This window comes from Lissotriton helveticus, chromosome 5_1, assembly GCF_964261635.1.
Source record: "Lissotriton helveticus chromosome 5_1, aLisHel1.1, whole genome shotgun sequence".
Taxonomy (NCBI): Eukaryota; Metazoa; Chordata; class Amphibia; order Caudata; family Salamandridae; genus Lissotriton; species Lissotriton helveticus.
In genome coordinates this window covers 946,150,130-946,169,604 of record NC_136065.1, presented here as the reverse complement: position 1 = coordinate 946,169,604, position 19,475 = coordinate 946,150,130, and the positions used below count along the sequence as shown (strand labels likewise).

Below are 19,475 nucleotides of genomic sequence, written 5' to 3'. Positions count from 1 at the left end.
ATTCCTCAGCAGTGCCAACAACCATGATCAGTTGGGATAAGCCGAGTCTCCTAGATGGAAGACAAAAAAGAGCAGAACATAATGTAACACAATTCCTGATTATGCAACTACACTTACCCCAAACTATATTATTAAAGATTGTATTGACCAGCAAGCCAGACCCTCTCAAGTCCAATTATGACATTTTCAGGGGAATGGGCCTATTCAGTAGTACTACGGAATCATGGGCAGAAATGGGCACAGACGCTTGTTATGTACAAACTCGATAAGCAGACAACTTGAACATTGATTGAATGGAATTTCTTTAGATTCTGGTAGACCTGTTCTCTGGCGTGTGGTGACACTAAGGTAATATGTGTGCCATCAATTGCTCCAACCACATGTGGCAGGCAAACCCCAAACCATAGAAGTCACCCTTCACATTGGTTAAATCCTGTGGCAGTGGAAACTGGATTAATATGCATTATCTTTGAATATATATCTTCTTGTAGCACTCCAATGAAAGTTGTTTGTGATACGCCACCCGATACTGCCACAGTGTATTGGAAGGATCATGTGGCCACTAAATAAATACTGATATGAGTTTGACAACTGGTGTGATAGATGTGGAATTTCTGTTCTGCGGCTGAAGATTTGGCTCCAGCTGATGACATAAATACAGTAGAGTTTGCCAATTCAACCTTAACTTCTTCATTATTTCCCTTTCTTCCATGGTGGCAAGGTCTAGAAAGGGGCAGTACAGAAGAGGTTGTTGTGTCCTCACTCTCCCAGTGTTCACATGTCTGCATTTAAAAGAAATGTGAAAACATTTTATACAACATAATTGATGAGTAACACATTAGTCATATTTCGACAAACTGTATATGGTTTACTACATATTTTGAAGCAACATTAGCTTCTTGTCCTTTACTAATCACAAATGACATTCATGACCTTGATAAAAAATGAATTTATCACTCCAAAAAATACAGAAACAAATGTGTACAGAACTCCACTTTACTATTTTAGTCCTGCACAATAACACACTGCACATAAATGTTTATTTTATTAAAAAGTGTCCATCAAAGTGTGATTACATGAACAAACTGGCCATCATTTGGAGTTGTGGTAATGCACTTAACAGTCACTAACATACTAGTTTAAACTCCTAAAATGGCGAATGCCTGACCTCGCCAATAGGACATTTGGAATCAGACGGTTGCGGCGGAAGTCGACCGAGCAGTGGGTGGTAAACTGCATGATGGACACAGCCATAGGCTTACATTAGAAGGCCAATGAGTGTGTGCTTCAATGCTGACGATCGCGTACATCACGTACATGTACACAGCGGCTGGAAAAATAGCTCACTTGCTTCCTAACCCTGCTGCTATCAAGACTTCCTCCGCTATTGCTGCTGATTGTCACCTCTGGGATCAACCAAGCCAGGTCAAGCAGGTGAGAGGGCCCCTGCCTTCTCAGAGTAAGAGCTAGAGCTGCTGGCAACTGAGGTCCTTTACCTATATGGGCAGCTCTATGGCTCACCAGAGGAACAGGTACATGTCTGAAATACAAATGTGAATCTGTCTAACTAGCTCATTTACATTTACACAGGCTCCAGTGGGCCTTTTAACCACATCGCTTAGGCGGCTATTCCGCCGCAGTGCTAAGGGGGCAGGGCGGCCGCGCGGCGAACACACAGCCGCGGTTGGGCTGTGCTCATGACGGAGCGGTTCCGTCTTGGCCCCGCCCGCTCAATGGAACGCCCAGCGCAGGCGCGGCGGCCGGGCCATGACGGAACCGCTCCGTCATCAGCACAGTGCCACCGCAGCTGATGACAGAGCGGTTCCGTCATCAGCATCGAAAGAGTTAATTCCATATTGAAGTGTATTCATTGGTGTTAAGTGTCATCAATTGTGGCCCTTACACAGGACACTCATGTCAGGGACTTTAAAGCTATGTACAATGCATTACATGCATCACCATTAAAATGTGCAGTTTGTTTAAAACCCTTGATCATATTTGGTGTGTATGTAGATCTATGCAAATATATATTTGTTGTACTTCTGTTAATTTGGCAACACACATCATGGCAAATGGAAAACAAAATATATATACTTTACAACTGGAGATTTGTATGTACTCTGGAAAAAACAATCGCAGATGATGTTAGCTATGTGTATAGTCCCACAATTCCTTCAGCCTAGATCAGGGCTCTCCAAACTATTGTTTGGGAGTTACCAGTAACTCCCAGATATCTTCTGAGTAGATCACAGCCTTGAGGTCACTTATTGGATGGGATCAAGGTTACCTTTTCAATGTAAAGGTTGGCCAAAGGTGATGTTCATGTGATATCATAATCATCAGACTGCAGATAGCAAACCCTGACAATGAACAATGGCCAATCAAAATCATGGTCTAGGCTGGGCCTAAGTCACAGGGTCAAACAACTAAACCACTGAGGTACAGCTGTGAACAACATATATAGTTTGCAGCTAAACAATGTTGGTGTGCTTAAGATATTCCCCTGAATGCTTTTAAGGGGACAACAGTTGAAAGGGAGAGATTCCTGACTTCTTGCGCTAACACGTCTTTTACAAAGACTCACATGTCAAAATATGTCATGTCCAAACTGCAGGTCCCTTCGCCACAGTGGCCACTATTCATTGTGCCATACATTGTATTGTTTAGCCTTCAGTAGTTCACAATCCCTGGACTGATCAGAAGTGGGTCATATCACAGATTATGTAGGGACCCCTGGGCTACATGATGTCAAAGACCTGGATAAGTGTGTTTAGAGCATGACATGGATTGAGGATGGGCAACAGGTCCCTACCAAATATGAGTAGATAGGATTAGGTCAGCATGTGACAATACACATGTTGTATGCCAACTCATGAGTTATGCTACTGATAGCTCTAGGCATATTTTGAGACATCAATAAAGGTGATGGAGCACAGACTCGTACAAAAGAGACTTGCTCGAAGGCAATCCTCTCATAGTAACTCATAACGTTATGCTAATTAATGTATTGTGTAATTAATGTGCACCACATTTCAAATATCAAGAATAAGAGAAGATTGTGTACGTGTAACTCAAGTGAAATATAAAATGGCCGCTAACATGGGAGATTGCATTGCTAACGTGTCAACTGTGTCTACGTAGTGATGACAAGCTTTTGCTTTTGCTTTTGCTTGGAGGGAATTTTCAGCACATGCGAAGACACCTCCAAAATGGCTGCTTGGGAACTCACATGCTAAGCATCTGCTTTGCTGAAACTAAATGACACTATTTTACTAATAGCTAATGCGAGTAGAGCATTTATAAGTAAATGAGACTAGAGTAGAGATAGGTGGTATACAGTGAAATCATTTTATTTTGAAACTAATATACATTTTCTTGACTTTCCTATCAGTTCGTATTCGGGCCTCCTTAGACAGACCGTGGTCTATATCCCATGTGACCGTCATACATGTGCAGTCTAAGCGAGCCAGAAGCCACACTGTCATCCTTGAATGCTACCCAAGAAAAGAATCAGCAACATACCCTGGGAACCATCCTGATGTCCTGTGAAAGCAATAATACCAAATGTATACTTTGTGATGATGAAAATTGTGAATACGGGTGGGAATAAAGATTTTTGAATAAGGATTAAGGGGAGGGATTACTAGACAATGAACTAAAGAAAATGATGAAAACTTAGCATAGTTTGATGATCATCCTATTTGCCTGTACAATCAGAATTAGGGGTTCTAATGAATCTGAAACATTAAGGAGTGGTAAATGGCACTAGAAGAGTATAATTGAGGTACTTTTGTTAATTAGAAAGCACAGAGAGACCGGAATGCTGCAGCGCTTGGGATGCTGCTGGAGTATCGAGAGAAAGCTGAAGGAGAATCCTATTAAAGACTTATAATTTAAGCCAAATAATTAGAATAAGATCGCAGAAGAATCGAGGAGGAAGATGGTGTCAGAGAGGGGTACGACGCAGGCGTCAGATCTAGAAGAGGTCTCCTTATCCTGTCCTGAATCCTGTCCTGAAACCTGTCATTAAACCTGAAGCCTTTGTCTCCCGTCCTTTCCAGGGGGACATTTCCCAACTCCTTGGCTAAGGGGTCGGTTCTCACACCATTCTAGGTAACTATAATGTGCTTTAGATTTAATTTGTGCTGCTCTCTCTATCCTCTCATTTCCAAGTACCGTCACTTAAAGCCTTATTAATTAAAATCTTTTGCTTCCATGGGTGACGGAGACGTTGTGCTCAGAAGAATTTCATTAGCTAAACATTTAAAAAATGTCCAAAGTCTATGGTTATTTCCATCGCATTTCATGTTATTTCACCATCAACTAGTTCAACTAATGGTCCATTGACCAGAGGAAAGAACTTTTTGATTTAGTTAGAAGTATTAGATAACTAAATATCAGACGGACAATTATAAAATTGACCCCAGTGGATTAAACTGGACTCTGTGAATGTGCGTGTTTATGGGCCCATGATGAGTATGAGGTATTAGATTATCTGAGGCTGGTTTACAGCTGGATCCAAGGCAAGCTAAAAGTCACAATCCTTTTCATTTTTCTTGCGTTTCTTGTATCCATACAAGTCAATGCCCATCCAAAGTGAGTAATATGGAAGGCCATCGCCAGGAAGGTGTGGACTATGAAGCTATACAGGTGGCGCAGCGTCCACTGTTGCAAGAGGTGGGACGTCCTAAGACGCAGGACCTCGAAGAAGCACAGGAGTCCAGCTGGGGAGGTCCTCTCAAAGTGTGAGTGGCACACACTGCACCCTGACCCCCAATGGCCTGCATTCCTACGGTGGCCGAACCAGAGCTTGATTGGCAGTTGAGGGCCTAACTGCATCAATAATGGGATAAGCCCTAATCTGAGTTTCACATGTTACATGATCCAATTTTTGTTGCAGGCCAGAATTTTCCCATCAACATTAAGGGGGACCCATGTCCAATGCACAAGAAGAGTTTTTGAAGTTGTAAGTATCGTACAACGTGTATGATTATGTTCTGTGTCTATCTATTGACTTTTTAACAGGATCCCATCTGATTCCTGTCCATAACCAATGTACTGTCCTGAGCAGACACATGTACTCCACATATACATTATGTACTGTGATGTAATGGAGGAAAGTTGCACCAAACAGGCCACAAGTCTTTATTTATGTCGGATGTGAAGCTCCTTAAGTAATGGTGATTATATGACGGAAGCCCTATTACATGCAACATGTCATACTTTGCACTTCTGATGCAGTGGACGTACCAAACGTAACATGGTAAGATGGAAGTCTACGCAAACATGAGTGAGCATGTGAGCCAAAATCACTGGTGACATCAGTATTAGTGCCTACATTTTGGATTCTAAACAAAAGTGTCATATTAGCAAGATATCTCACTCCTTCACACACATGTGTGTGTAAGCCTGTCTGTATGTTTAAAAATAATTGTAATAGGTATAAAAATATTGTGAAAATACAGACATGAATGTGCACCCATTAGTGGCAAGGAAACTCATACCCTAAATCATTACTCAATGTCCTTTGTCTTGTTCAGATGATGAAGTAATGACGGAGATAAATGGCATACTTTCAGGGATTTATAAAGATTGAAAGTTCCATGCCATATGTGTAGATGTAATCAATCAGGTAACCTCAAAATCAGGCCAAATGCGTGATTCATTACCCAACTGTTTACATGCAACCATATGTAATATGTTGCCTAATCTGAGTTTTATGTGAGGGTCTGATATATACTTTAGTGTTTTGTAGTAAGTGTTGTCATTGTTAAATGCCCCTAGAAAGGTGACATGATATCGGTTTATCCTAATATTGGTACAACAGTGTAGTATTTATGGACTCTATTTTATTTTGAAAATAAAATGAACCGTGTCCTGAAATTACGGTGAAGACAGTGTACAACAATATATTTGGTAGATGTCGTTTTGGGTGACATCAGTTCACTTTTCTAAACTACAAAGGCCAAAGTTATAGAAGTGTAGAACAGCTCCAGAAGATACACAATGATGGATTTGAGACAAGATCATACATGGTATAGGAGCTTCCAGGGGGAATGGCATAACTGTGACCACATTTTTTCAGAATATGTTGCATACATACATGAAGTCATGCTAATGGGGAAGCAAATGTTGAGAGCGATGAAGTAGGTGTAATCTGTAAACTGTGAAAATGTTTTGTGATCAAAGGTCATGATCAATTATGTTTACACACATTTGGTAAACATATTGTATATGTCATTTCAGCATCATCCACGGCAAACAAAGGAGAAAGGGCCAACATAGGCCAGAAGAATGTGGCCACAATGGTTCTGGTGCTGAGACCACCAACACTGAGGGACCCAGTGGCTCAGATGGTGAGGGAAGTGCAACAGAGGATTCCAGCTCATCAACCTCTTCTTCTGAGGCATACTCCAATGGACACTCTTAGTGGTAGTGGACCCAACAGAAACTCTGATAATTGTATTCTTCTTCACCACCTCAGTACCGTCTCCACCCTCCCTGTTGCTCCCTCCCAGTTGGCTCACCTGCACCCCTAAGAGGGGTGGCATCTCCTTTGCTCCAGGCACCTCCCCCTGTCCCCTTGGCAGTGCTGAATGAGGAGGATATTGCCCTCCCCAGGAACATCTCTGTAGGTCAGACTGTACTACTAAATGCCATCCAGGGGCTTGGCAGCCATATGCAAACAACAGTAGCCTACCTGGAAGCCATTCACAGTGCAATACCTGGCCTACAGAGATCTTTTCAGAGTCTGGCCTCCTCATTTAACACAGTCTTCCATCCATCCCAACCTCGTGGCACAATTTCTGTTCCTTCCTCATCCCAATTCTGTATTCCCAGACCTGTCCAAAGCACATGCACACAATTGCATTCACCCACTCTTACAGACACAAGCAGCACAGCAGCACAGAAACAGCACAAAAAATGCTTGCAGCCATCCAAACATACAGACACCGCAGACACCATCACACCCACAGTTACCAACCCCACTCCATCACATCTGTACACACCACAGACACCACCACACCCACAGTTACCACCATCATCACATCTACACATCACATACACCACCACACCCACAGTTAATACCCCCACCATCACAACCACTCTCACTACAGATACCACCACAACCACATTTACCACACCATCACATCCACGTACACCATAGATACCACCACACCCACATACACCATGCCCACCCTCACCACCATCACATCCACACACACCAAAGAAACCCACCACACCCACATGCACCACCTCACCACCATCACATCCACACACACCACAGACACCACCACACCCACATGCACTTTCCATACTGTGAGCATATCCCACACACCAGACACCACCACACCCACAAGCGCCACTACATCAACATGTACAACACCCACAACCAGCACCTCCACAGCACACCCGGATCCACATACACACCTACCTTACATTATACACCTAAAAAACATAGATGCACACAATCAAGCACACAACAGACCAAGACACACACGTACTTGCAAAACATACACCAGACCCACAGGCAACTGCACCCTCAACAGACACAGGCACACCACACACTGTCTCTCCCTCTTCCTCCCAAACCCCACTTCCTACCAAACAGCCTGCCAAGTTCCCCTTAGAGGATTACAACTTTTTCTTTGCCCTAACCCCTCCCAAACATTCAACCACCCCTACCAAATGGCATTTTACCACTCCCATATCCAAACCCCCTTTCCAAATCAACCCCTATAAAAAGCCCATCCACCCATCCCACTTCCCAATGCACCCCTTCCCATTGTAAGGACACCACTCCTAAACCTAACCACCCCTTCCATGTAAGATCTGTGAAGTGCCTGCCCGGTCACCCACTGGATGCCCCTTCCTGAGGAGGTTTCCTTTGGCAGTGTATTAGAAGGAAATCTTTGTGCCACAGCCCAGTGCAATTAACGATTTGGACTACAGAACTGCTAATTGTCTTGGACTTTATTTAGAGGCAGTTTGACATTCCTGTTGTTCAATAAATACTTTATTTATATTTGACCAAATTAGTCCTGTCATTACTTTTCCTTAGCTATTGTTTGATTCCTAGCAATATTGTAGTTAGGTGTGAATTTCTTAATTTGGTTGAACATGATGACAGGGTATGTAGCATATTTTTTAAAGTCTATTTTGCTATGTGCATACACTGGTTGGCATGCTATCTGATGGCCATTCCATTTTATGGGAATGCATTCATTATTGTAATGGCCACTTGCACCACCTAATTGATGTGAATTTTTTTATTTGGATGTTTTACTACAGATGTGTTGGTTTCACCTTGATTGTTGTTCAGTATGAAAGGTGCGTATCTATTATACTTCGCGCCAGTGCAGGACTTGCAATAGACGAGGGGAAATGTCACATGGATGGATATGGTGCAGACATCAAATTTGGCCTTGGCATTGATTTAACTGTTTTTTCAATTGGTAATGGTTACACCTTGTCTGGAGCAATGTCAACATCATGTTTCATTGCACTTTTCCTAGGGATGTGTGTTGCATATGCTTTTCATTTGTGCAAGTTAGATATTTCGTTATGCACACCTGGAGAGTGAATTTTTGACATTTATTTTGATATCCTTTTTGGTGCTAGTGTCCCTTTTTAGTTATGTAGCATCTACTAAATTTATCTAAGATTCGAGTGATGCGCTCGAGATTTCCTGATGGTGACATCGGGAACACAACAGGCTTTCACCTATGGCACATGCTTCTAAATAGAGATGGCGGACCACCAAGCTGGCGGGCGGGAATACTGCTGAAAAAGTGATGGCGGAACTCGATTCACCAAGACCTAAATGAGGCCCTACATTTTTTTAAGCCTCACTACTTTTATCCCCTAAAAACCCAGTATCAACTGCTAAAAAAAAGTATTTAACAATTCATTATATGGTGCAGAGTCGAAATATCGCTGCAAAAATATCGTGGGGAAGAAATATCGACAACAATAATTTATAGCTGACAAGAATATCGAGTGACAGGTAAGTAATATCGATTACATAAATATCTTTGTGATAAATATCGTTTACAAAATATAGTTTACAGAAATATTGATATATTAATAATTGTATGTATTTTAGTGTTTTTAATGAGAATTGTTTGTCATTTTATTATATGTTTTAGAGATCTACTAGTTATTAATTTATTTTAAGTTTAATTCTGCATTATTGATTCTGTAGTGGGTTGTGGGTTTATAGGGGAATAGGTTGGGAAGTAATTTAATTTTATAAAATGTAATGAATAAATAATGTGTTCATTGATTAATTAATATTAGTTGTTAATTAATTTTAATTAGTCAATTAATACATAGTTAGGTTAATTGTTTAATTAATTTTAGGTGTGTGTTGTGGTGTTTATATGTGTAAATTGTGTGAAGGGTGGTAAGTAATTACATTTTTTTATTGATTAATTGTTAAATACTTTTACATTAATTACCATTAATTAATTAGTAATTATTAATTGTAATTGTGTAATTAATTTTAGGTGTGTGTTTTGGTGTTTATATGTGTAAATGGTGTGAAAGGTGGTAAGTAATTAATGTTTCACTGATTAGTTAATAAATATTAATAAATTAGTTTTCATTTTAGTAATTATTAAATGTAATTGTGTAATTAATTGTAGGTGTGTGTTGTGGATTTTATAGTGTTGAATAATGTGTAATTATTATTTTTTATAATAATATATTGAAATGTATATATTAATTATGTTAATATTGAAAATTAAATTAAATTAAAATGTTGACGGTTTAGTTTTTTATTATTTCGGGTTCCGTCGCTTTTCCTACTGTTGCACTCACTGGAGTGGGAATAGTAATTTTTAGCCCTTCGCTATCCAACGCTTTCCCCACTGTTGCACTCACTGGAGTGGGAATAGTAATTTTTACCCCTATGCTATCCAACGCTTTCCCTACTGTTGCACTCATTGGTGTGGAAATTGTAATTTTTACCCCTCTGCTATCCAGCTCTTTCCCTAATATTGCACTCACTGGAGTTGGAATAGTAATTTTCACCTCTACGCTATCCAACGCTTTCCCTACTGTTGCACTCACTGGAGTGGGAATAGTAATGTTTACCCCTCCGCTATCCAACGTTTTAAATACGAATGTTTTTATTTTGTTATTAAATGTATGTATTATTTTTTTAAATAGTTTCATTTGTTAATTAAATATAGAATATTTTATTTTAAATTATTTATATATGTGTTTATTTTATTTTTATATAATTTAAATAGTTTATAAATTAAATGAAGATATTAGTTAATAAAATGTATTTAAGTAAATATATGTACACTTTCTTTGTGTTTATATTTACGAAATTAACCCCTTAAGTGCTGCCGTCGGCCGTTGCGAGCACTACCTTCGTAGTGCTGCGCACGTCCAACAGCCGAAGTGTGGCCCCGCCCGTTTTGCAGAAGTGCTGCACTGCCGCGAAATCGCGGCCGCGGCAAATGGGTTAAGTTTATTTGTTATAATTAGTTAAAATATATATTAAATGAAATGGATTTTGTTAATAATATTAATATTATTTAATTAATTTATTTTAAGTTATGTTATTTTTTAAAGTCATTAGTTTTACATCTATATTTTTTACATCAATATTTTTGAGTCATTATTACTGTACTTACCTGTTTCAAGTATAGTGATTCGATATTTTCGTAATCGATATTTTCACATCAATATTTTTTTCATCTAAATTGTTTTAATCGATATTTAAACATGGAACCAATATTATACATTAATACAAATAAAACGTGAATTTTTAAAATGTCTTAACTACAAAATTATATTACCAAAACTCAAATAAAAAAAGAATACACATAAACAATAAAACACACTTCAATAAACAACATACAAATTAAAACTTACAAACGATATTACATACAATATTTTCTACATCAATAATTTTTACAATATTAAAAACATCACTCAAAATTATATTTTTACTTTCAATATTTCTTTAGACGATATTTTCAATATCACAATATTCTTGACATGATAATTTTGTATCACAATATTATATATTTTTTTCCAAACACCCTTTTTTCTTGTTTTACCTGTGGTTGCAGCTAAGGAGGTGAGTACAGATCACCTATATTCTTAGATCATTCTCCAGTAGCTTTGTAAAAAATTATAAATATCAAATAGAAAGACTAATTCAAAGATGGAGATTTAACAGCTTCAAGGAAGAATTAAAGAAGAGGGCACTGAAGTATACAAGGGAACAGTTTGAAACTAGTCCTAGCCAGATTTGACCGTTGTAATCAATTTAAAAATGTTAGATGGAATTATGCATATCTTGCAGCTTAAATAAATTGGGTTGATTGGCTGTATCCCTGGTGGTAAGTAGCTGAAACTATACACAGCACAGACAACAGTATTATTATTAGGACATTGAATAGCATGATTTTCAATGTATAGCCCACCTTTTCCAAGATCAGCAGGTACAACATTTATTGTCAAATGTATAACATCCCATTACTCTGTGCTCACATAAACGTCTAAGTGGAAGACATACCTTATATACTAAAGGATGTTGCACTCTAAAACTCTAATATTAGCAAAATTACAGTGTTTGCAAGCACATAATTACTATCTGCTTTTTACTAAACCTATTTTATGAGATGATGAAGTGTTACTCACTCATAAAGTGGGTTTATCAATAGTTACAAAATCACAGTTTGTAAGGGACATGTTTGGACTTAAGTTCCAAATTCCAAATTGGTACCATGTGTATCAGTAGTTTGTAAAGGTAATTCCAGTAGCAAAAAACATTTGTACAGTTGCCAACTGCCAAGATGAGTTGGTAACTGATTCATAAAAGTGAAGCGGTCCACATTGACTCATTAACCCTTTCCAAGTGAATTAGGCACCCTCAAGGGGAGTCAGCAGTAGGCATGGGAACTACTGCCATCTCTCACTGAAGTCACACAAATTGTAAATAGTTTTTATTCATAAAAGCATCCTAATTTCTTTGAAGGGATTTGGACTTTGGTATACAAGCACAGGGATGTTGGACTGCAATCCCTTGCAGGCCACTATCCCTGTTATTGTCAACCATATTAGGAATCAAACAATGCGACTTTTCTAATCAGCATGCAGCAGGCAGGTCATTTTACAACCCCCTACAATTCCTCATTTTCCAAACAGATCCAAATGGTTAAAAGTTAGAATCATTAAGGCTCCTAGAATACTCATGTTTTCACCTTGGGTGGCAGAATTACCTTATTCAAGATGGGGATTCTGTCCCAGTGGTTTATTTGTGTCAAGCTTTACCATGTTTTTTGATAAAAAATGTTTCACAACACCATCATAAAATGGTTCTTCTAAGCTGGAATACAGAGCAGATGAGATTTAAGAAAACATGCCAGGCACTAGATCGAGGTGAGTGGACTTTACCTACTGTTTAAAAATATGACATCTTTGCTGCAGTGGTGTATTTCTGTGTTTGACAATAGAGTGCTGTCCTAATATACAAGCAATTCAGGCACAGTTCTTGTTTCTATTCACAGCGCTAATCAAATACAATAAAAAATATAATGCCTTGTTAAATGGCAGTATACTGCTGACAAGGCTGCCATGTGGAACCAAAATGAATTTTGAGCAAAAATCGGTGCATGGAAGACACTCTGAATAACAGGCTCCTAAATTACTACACAAGAATTTAGAATCTGAAACGTTAACACTGATGGTCATAATCAGACTTACCTAGTAGTGTGATAATACAATGAATCCTAATTCTGCGGGGTTGGACCTTGACAGAGGTGATTCCCAACATGAAAAATTGCATAGTGCAGCCCCCACAACAAATACCAGCATTGCCTTACCCCCAAATCAGACCATAAGTGTTCTTTCAGAGAATATACGACCTTTAGCAAAGTTAAATGACATGAGTATTTTGCTCAAAAATGCACTATGTGACCAAATAGTTAGATTAGAAATGTTTCATCTTGGGACACCTCTTGCAGAAGGTGGGCTCACTCAGTAATTCAGGATAGGAATTTATTACATCCTATGACTTTCAATGACTACCATCCACCACTTATCTAATACGCTAGAGCTTGAAAACATATCCTGGTGGTGAAAACATTCTAACTTTGTTTATCACTACTGTGAGGTCTACCTCGCCAATAGGAGGACATTGGGTTACTTTATTACATTTAATAAGTGCCAATGTTTGATTGGGAACAGGTAAGCATTTATTGTTTGGTGTCTGGGAAATTATCATTAAAACTACTCTTTAAATGTTAAGTCAGATTTTATGTTAACATTTTGAAAATGGCACTTTTAGAAAGTTGACTTTTTTCTGCCCTAAACTATTTGGTGTCTGGGGTTGTTATCAACGGTTCCTGCAAACTTCACGGCCGGGCTCGGCTCCGCCGCAGCGCCGCAGCACCAGCAGCAAAGGGCCGGGCCTTGCTCCGCCTGTTTCCCGGCCGGGCTTGGCTCCGCCGGGCCCCTCCCACCACCAGCTGATGCCCTCAACAGCGCCAGGAGGCGAATAAAGGCAGCGCCAGGGCCGAGTCCTGTGGGGGTTGTTATCAACGGTTCCTGCAAAATTCACGGCCGGGCTCAGCTCCGCATCAGCGCCGCAGCACCAGCAACAAAGGGCCGGGCCTTGCTCCGCCTGTTTCCCGGCCGGGCTTGGCTCCGCCGGGCCCCTCCCACCACCAGCTGACGCCCTCAACAGTGCCAGGAGGCGCATAAAGGCAGCGCCAGTCCCTCGTCCCGCGGGACGCGCGTGGGCAGCGCCGGGCTAAGCCCGGGCAAAGGGCGGGCCCTCTGTGGCCTGAGGAGACTGGGCTGGGCGAGGGACCCTACACCTTTTAACCTGGACTTATATTGTGTATTATTCACGTGAGACTTTATTTTTGTTTTTATTTTTTTATTCTTGGTGTATTTCATATGAGTGAGTAGTGGCTCTTATACGGCCTTGTATATTGTTTTATATTTATATAAGATGTCTAAAACTAAAAATGATAAACCTGCAACAGGCCCCGGCACCATTGACAACTATATGGTGAAGAAAGTTAGTCAGATTAATAATGAAAGACGTGCTTCACTAGGGAAGGGGACTCCGATGCTGGTTTTACCAGAGTTGTCTCCGCAAAGGGTGATCACAGAGGTTGAGGCAAATATGAGCGGAGTCGTCAGAGAATATCCGCAGACGCTCACTACGGTGAGTGTCGAGGTACATTCAGACCAACACGCCCTGTCAAGCGAGGAGACAGGTGAAGCTCCGCCTGTTATTAGGCCGATGCGAACCTGCAGGATAGCACATCAAAAACGGGGGGGGGGGGGGAAACATAGTACCAAAAGAAGGGATCTGGTTGGGAAAGAAACTAATAGCCCTGTCATAAACCCCTTTGTGTTCACTGGAAATAATGATAGTGGTTTGAACTTAAATGCTGAACAGTTTGCTTCTCTTTTTAAAAATCTAGAAGCGAAATTTGTAGCAAAATTAGAGGAGATGATTAAACCACTGTCCATTCAGATAGAGAGCCTGGTCACGGAAGTGGCTAGGTTGGGCGGCCTGGTGTCTGCACACCACGCTGCACCCACCAGTGGCAGGGTTAAGGCTGGGGGAAGAGGGCAGGAGGTGACGAGTGTTAAAGACCAACAGAACACTCGCAATACTGTTGCAGTAGTTGCTACTGTGAATGATGCTTTAAGTACACCAGTCATCCCAGTAGCAACTGCTTTGTTGACACAACCCAATTCAGCCCCACGAAGTGGACTAGTTCCAAGGCCCCCCAGGAAAAATCGATACCTGAATTTACCACCTGACTGTGCACCGTTTGTGGCGGTATTGACTAATGTTCCACCATGTGGTACTCACCCCGCCTCACCTTATGATGAATCTCACACATCATTGAAAAATAAGACAGTAGCATGGCTTAACAAAAATTGTGGCTTTCCTACCTTTTACTCAGATCAGATAATGGCAGTAAGGAGGGTGAACTGGGTAGGCCCGTCCAACAAGCTGGGAAGTGGGGATTGCATTGTTGTAAATTTTAAACATCCACAACATGTGGCAACTGTTCTCTTAAGAGCATCCTCACTAGTATACAATGAGAACAGTATTTGTGTGCGCCCGTTGGGGTACTTCTACGCACACCTGTGCAAACCCACCCCCCAACAAAGGATAACTAGGCGGGTGCTTGAACCTCAGACCCCAGCCTTGGATACACAATTTATATATAACATAGCTAATCCATGTGGGCCTAGAAACTTGGATGAAACCTACAACAGGATTACTGGCGCTGGATGCTATCACCATGGGTCTAATATCGACACACAGAACAGGTATGATGCTTTGTCTGGACTCGAGATGTGTGATTGACAGGAGGTACCTGCGGCTCAGGGCACTGTGGCTTCAGGTGAACCTATACCCGTAGAGAACTTACTGGACATAATATCTGGATGTTTTGTTGTTTCATGGAATATTGCGGGTTTGGCTGCCAAAATGGCTGATGAAAACTGGGTTAATTACATTAAGCAATTTAAGGTCATCTGTTTACAAGAAACTTGGCTGGTGGAGTGTGATCTTTTTCTGGAAGGGTACAAGGCCTTCTATGTGCCAGCCACTCGATCAGTAAGGGGTAGACCAAAGGGGGGTCTTGTGATTTTTGTTTCTATTTTAGTCCCTTGTAAAATGTGAATAATTGAATCACAGTATTCTGGAGTGATGGGTTTAGTTTTAAATGGAGAAAACTGTCGGGCTGGTTTGGTGAATTTTTATAATGCAACTAATGATAGTGCAGGCTTCAATCAAATATTGCTATTGAACTCTTTTATCACTACTTCTATGAAAGATTTTGGACATAATCTTATGATCATGGGAGATTTCAATGTGCATCCTTGCGGTGATCCACTGAAAAAATGCTTAACAGACTTGTGTTGTGAGCGCCTGGGAGGTATACATATGGAACATACAGTGGATGGGGAACTTTGTAATGATCTAATGAACAACTTTGACCTCTCACTGGCTATGTCACTCAGGGACCCGTTAAAATGCTTTGATACTCCTACTTTCAAAGGGCATGGCAGGGGCACTTTTATCGAGCATATGTTAGTCTCACTGACGATGCAGGCTTTCCTGGATTCGTTCAGTATTGAACAAAGTGAATTCAGTGACCATAACCCTCTAATAATCCATCTGAAGGGGCCTTGGGTCAACAAGGGAAACCAAAACCATAGCTCAGGCAGGCTGTGTACAACAGATGGGAGGCGGCGACTTAAATGGTCAACGGTTACCCCAGATCTTCTGTACAAAAATATTGTGGATAAATGTACTGAGGATATTAAGAACTGTACACATGTGGGAGGAGATCCCAGGCATGTCCTTATTGCCTATCAAAACTAGTCGGAGAAGGTGTCAGAACTCATGACTGCCCCCGCAAAGAACTTGGTGAAAGGGGGTCCTAGGTGGTTTAACCACGATTGTACCAAAGCTGCACGTAATCTCAGGTTAGCTCTGTCAGTCACCCCGAGAAATCAGGAGGGTGTAAAACTGTGTCGGAAAGAATATAAGTCTGTTAATGCATCCCGCAAGGTGCTTTTAAGAAAAGAGGCATGGGATGAAATACTTGGTCCCTCCACCTTAAATTGTAGCACTATATTCTGGGCTCTAGTTAAAAGACCGTTTCTGGTAGAAGACCCGGGTGATGGATTAGATTGCGGCATAACTAAGGAGGAGTGGGTACTTCATTAAAAAAAATTGTATCATTCAGCGGACCCTGTAACAGTTGATGTTCTACCTTATACTAGGGGAGGCATAATTAAATTTGATATAAGCGAGGTAATGGATGCCATAGAAGGACTTACAGCTAGTAAGGCCCCTGGACCTGATGGAATCCCACTGGATCTTTATAAATCAGATCCAGGTTTTTGGGCACCCATCTTGGTAGCTGAATTCAATGCAGCTGCTATAGTGGGCTGCCCCTTGTCCTGGGGTTTATCAACAATTGTCCCTGTATTTAAGAAAGGAGACAAGGGCAGCCCCCTCTGTTATCGTCCAATGTCATTAATAGATTCCATGGTCAAGATTATGGGGAGGATCTTACTGCAGCGTATATCAAGTTGGACGTCAGACAATAACATCATGTCCATCTCCCAATATGGCTTTTGTAGTGGCCGTTCCACCATAACCCAGTGCCTCAACCTCTTCCTTGTACTGAGTAAATATACTGTTGTACAGAAGGGAGCCGTCCACCTTGCCTTCATGGATCTGTCATCGGCCTTCAACTGTGTTAACAGGGGAAGGCTGTGGCAGACCATGCGGGAGAAAGGCGTGGACGTAGGGATTGTGGATTTTCTAGTGAACTTGCACAGTAACACCAGTGCAAATGTTAGGTACTCAACAAATGGGGAAACCACTGGTAATTTTAACATCAAAAAGGGAGTGCGTCAAGGTTGCATCCTGGCCCCATTTCTTTTTAATTTTTATATTACCAATTTAGATGCTGCACTACAGGAGGTAAAATCAGACTGCCCGAGAGTTGGCAGGCTGGGTATTCCTGTACTTTTATACGCAGATGATGCGGTTTTAATTTCTAGAACGGAAAGGGGTCTCCAGGCACTTTGAATGCTTTTAATATCTTTATGACCAACAGAGACCTATTGGTCAACAATTCTAAATCATATATAATGCATGTTGACCGTCAACCGAAAAAGAATTTTATTTTTAAACTTGATGATGCTCTGATCCCTGTTACTCAAACATTTTCATATCTTGGCGTCGTATTTGACACAAAGCTCAGCTGGGGTCCTCATGTGGCAAGAAAGAAAGGGAAAATGACAAGGGTTAATGCCTCTATTTTGAAATTTGCTACAAAATTGAGGAAGAAGCCAAATACTGCAATGATGAAACTTTATAATGCTAAATCGATAGCCACTGCTGTATATGGCAGTGAGTTGTGGGGCTACGTAAGTGGTGAACAGTTACAGGTTACTGAAAACAATTTTTTAAAACGTCTCCTCTGTGTTGCAGCCAGCACATCGAACTTAGCGATACATGAAGAATTGGGGACTCAGTACCTATCCATATATTTGTGCTAAGACCACTGACATGCTGGGTAAAATTGTGGTTAAACCACGATATTCCGCTTACCCACCTGATTGTGAAAGACCTTGTGTCTCAGGACAACTCAATGTGCGTGCCCTGGCTAAAATACTTGAAATCTTTTTTTTGAGGCTTGGATGTCTGAATCTGTTTGAAAACCCTTGTGGGATTGTAAAGGGTGACGTGGCAGCAATTAAGCGGGCTTTTCGGATGGACAGGAAGGCCCAAAGAGAAGGGGAGGAGCTTATGAAACCTAATATTAGGAAATATGTCATGTTAAAAACCTGTGACACCATGGAATTATATTTAACATGCACCTTCACTTCTCATGAGAAATTTCTGCTGACGAGGTTCAGGTTTAATATTTTTCATCAACTTTTAATTAGACCTATGTCGGACATTTTTTTTAAAACTGCTGCTCCCTGTGGTTGCGACGGGAAGTCTCCACAGGATATGCTGCATTTTATATTTTTATGTAGGTTTTATGAATATCCCCGCAGACGTTACCTTGTTGATCTTTTAAAGAAACTAAATTTTAATCAAATAAGACCAGCACTTATGTATTTACAGCTTTTGCACAGTGACAGTGTTCTTCATGTCATAGAATTTTTAAAATTAACTGTCAAACTGAGAAAGTGCCTGGATCTGTGATTCTATACCTCTGAAGGATGATGAGCTTATTTGCTGAAAGACTTTATATCATGTTGTAAACCCAGTATTAATAGCACTTTATTGTTGAATTTGCCTACTTACTCATTAATGAAATACGTATAATATGTCCTTTTGTAATTGTGATTTTAAATATGTAATGTTCAATGTATTTTATATGTGTACTTTTATGGTTTGAAATATAACTGAAATAAAGTCTCTATTGAATTGAATTGGTGTCTGCACCCTGTCCTAGTTCACATGACTGGGTATAGTTGGCAGTTAGACTTTTGTTATTCAACCCAGAAAGCCACACATTAACGGGATTGAAAGAGTCTGGTTGGGCTATCAACTGGCAGGATTGGGGTGCGTAGCTTGGCATAGCCCCACTTGCAACTGAATGGGCTGTGCTCTGCCTTCAAACAAAGGACTTAATACCCATGCATTTTTCATGCAATCAGCTTGGAGCCACGGTAGGGGAAGTAGGAGACTTCAAGCACTTCACAAGGAATTGTCTAGTAACTTCGCCTACTTCAAGAAAGGCACCAGATAGAAAAGGGTCCCGCAGACACACTCTTCTATCCTCTTTCTGGACCTGCAGAAGGACTGTCAGAGGACTGCCTGCTGCTGTAGCCTGCTGTGTACTCCACAAGACTACATGGAAGGACTGTTTTGCTGCCTGAAGCCTGCCTCGAACCCTCATAGGCCTACCCTTCTGCTTGAGTCCTGATTCTACACTTGA

General features: G+C 40.7%; 1 protein-coding gene across 2 annotated transcripts in view; it reads right to left on the bottom strand.

Moving 5' to 3' along the window:
• Positions 1-19,475, bottom strand: part of LOC144753450 (heparan sulfate glucosamine 3-O-sulfotransferase 1-like) — a 726,783-nt gene that overhangs the window by 684,808 nt on the left and 22,500 nt on the right. The window lies entirely within an intron of this gene.